The sequence below is a fragment of the Lissotriton helveticus genome, chromosome 1_2 (genome assembly GCF_964261635.1).
Source record: "Lissotriton helveticus chromosome 1_2, aLisHel1.1, whole genome shotgun sequence".
Taxonomy (NCBI): Eukaryota; Metazoa; Chordata; class Amphibia; order Caudata; family Salamandridae; genus Lissotriton; species Lissotriton helveticus.
In genome coordinates this window covers 348230755-348232974 of record NC_136058.1, presented here as the reverse complement: position 1 = coordinate 348232974, position 2220 = coordinate 348230755, and the positions used below count along the sequence as shown (strand labels likewise).

Sequence of the window (2220 nt, the reverse complement as noted above, 5' to 3'; positions counted from 1 at the left end):
TTCCCCATGATTTTGTTAGGCCCACTTGCGTCTCGGACTCCACTGCCCTTAGATTCCTTGGATTCCCAACTACTAGATATGTTACTAACTATTGCGGTGAAAGTGATTCTTATGTAATGGAAATCTTTTTCCTCGATCTCTTATCACACTTGGTGGGCTTGGGTCTCCTTTTTGAGAGGTGCACACACCTCTGTTGATGACGCTCATCTCTCTCCCTCAATTTCGACTGGTGTCTGGAGAACTTTAGATTCATATATGGATTTAGCTTCTATGGGTTTGGTTGCTCAATATCCTTTTGATTCGTCTGTGTGAGTGTTGTCCTTTTGTACAGGTGTAGCTCCCCATAAGATCCCTTCCTTCCACTCCTTTCCCTTCTCTCTTCCTCTCCCGCTCTTCAACATACCGTCTATTTCTTCCTCTTTTCTTCCCTTTCTTTTTCTTTCTGATCTCTTTTCTTCTCTCTCTCAAATCTCTTTTTTACCCATGGTGATACCTCTGATCTGGATTACGGTTTCTTGGTTTCCATATTATATTTGATCTCAGTAATAACTCATGATGAATTCATATCTATGTATCACCTTTATGTTATTCAAATTTTCTTGTATACTCTTTAATCCTAATAAATTTATTGAACTAAAAAAAAAAATCCCCCCAGGCCTAGTTAAAACGGGTTGCTTTGTCCGTTCCTCTCCCTTTCACATTGGCCTCTTCATTTCATGTTTGACATCCTGAGATTGCTGAAATCCTTTTGTTCCTTATTCTTCCCTCCTTCAGATGCTTTTGTGAAAGTCTTGGGCAAAATGTTCTTGCTTTGAAAATCAAGTCAGTGTGGTGACGTTTCAAGATACAAAACTCCCTTTACCAACTTACTGCAGTTCATGCGTCACCCTCCCTAGAGAAGCAGAGAACACTCTATGATGTCAATTTAATGCAGCAATTAATTTAGTATCTGAGGCCCAGCTGTTAGAGTATGCGAGGTGTGCGCGCGCATCCTATCTAATCAATACGAACTGCCCTACGCGCTGGCAGTGTACACTACTTGCACTGACCCCACACTCCCTCCTACGTCCCCCTGTCCTTGCACACGGGGACTGAACACAATGTCTGCGGTTACATGTGGTTTAGTTGAACGAAACGCTTTCAATTTCCTAGTTTATGAAATAAGGGCCAATATTGTCTATATAAGGTCAAATAATAGACACATTTTCTGCAAAAACATATCGACCACGAAGGGACTCGAACCCTCAATCTTCTGATTCGAAGTCAGACGCCTTATCCATTAGGCCACGCGGTCACTGGTTACAAATTCCTCCGTGATCTGTTTCATCTAACATCCAGCCCCTGCTGCACGTTAGCAATATATGGTATATTGTTTGCAAAATGAGAAGCAGTCTAACACTCGTGTTTTCTATTTCCCCCTACATTTTTGTCCCTCTGTAGCGCGTCTGAGCAGCAGTCTCGGCAATTGTGCGTTTCTGTTTGTGTTGAACCTTATGCAAGAAGCTGCGGTTCTAATTTTGATTCCTGTCCCCGTTCTTTCTTTTTACTCCTCATCATTGCTAATAAGTGGCCATAAAAGTGATAAAGAAATATAAATGGAGTTTATTTTTTATGCCTGATGTCGTAGCCTTACCTAAAGTCAAGGCCTCTGGAATGATGCAATTGAGTGGCAGCTGCAATGTTCGCATAATTATAGATTTATTGCATTTGCCACATAATCCATCATCTGCCACATAATCTGTAGATTTTAACAAAAACTTGTTTGTTCCTAGCTCAAACAATTAAAATGCTACTAAAAGCGCAGCGGCACGTGCAGAGGCAGTGGATGGCTCCTTGCAAAGTTTGACTGGTCACCGTTCTGATGCTTTTTTTGCTATATTTGGTTCTTAAACTGGTACTAATGAGGAGTTACCAATGCTCCGACAGTGTTAACAAGTTTAACAAGCAGTGGCAAAGCCAGGAGGCTTTGTCTATGCAAGAGCTATTGGCATTGCCAATTTCTTCTAGCTTGTAATTCTGTTTTTAAACAAAGAAAACATACTTTTTTTACACATTTTTATTGTGAATGTAGCAGTGTGATGTTTGTTTTGTATTGTTATCAGTGATGTTGAAATTATTATAAGTGGTATTGTTTGTAGCTGGCAGCATGACTGTAATAAAAAGTGGTTAATTGACCTTACCAGGTATTTGTTTTTGCTTCAAAGAAGGCATAAAATAACA

The 2220-nt window shown here is 40.2% G+C and overlaps 1 non-coding gene across 1 annotated transcript; it reads right to left on the bottom strand.

The window, feature by feature from the left end:
* Positions 1–1221: 1221 nt before the first annotated feature.
* Positions 1222–1294, bottom strand: TRNAR-UCG (transfer RNA arginine (anticodon UCG)). The gene has a single exon. It is a non-coding gene; the product is annotated as a tRNA-Arg (tRNA).
* Positions 1295–2220: the final 926 nt, after the last annotated feature.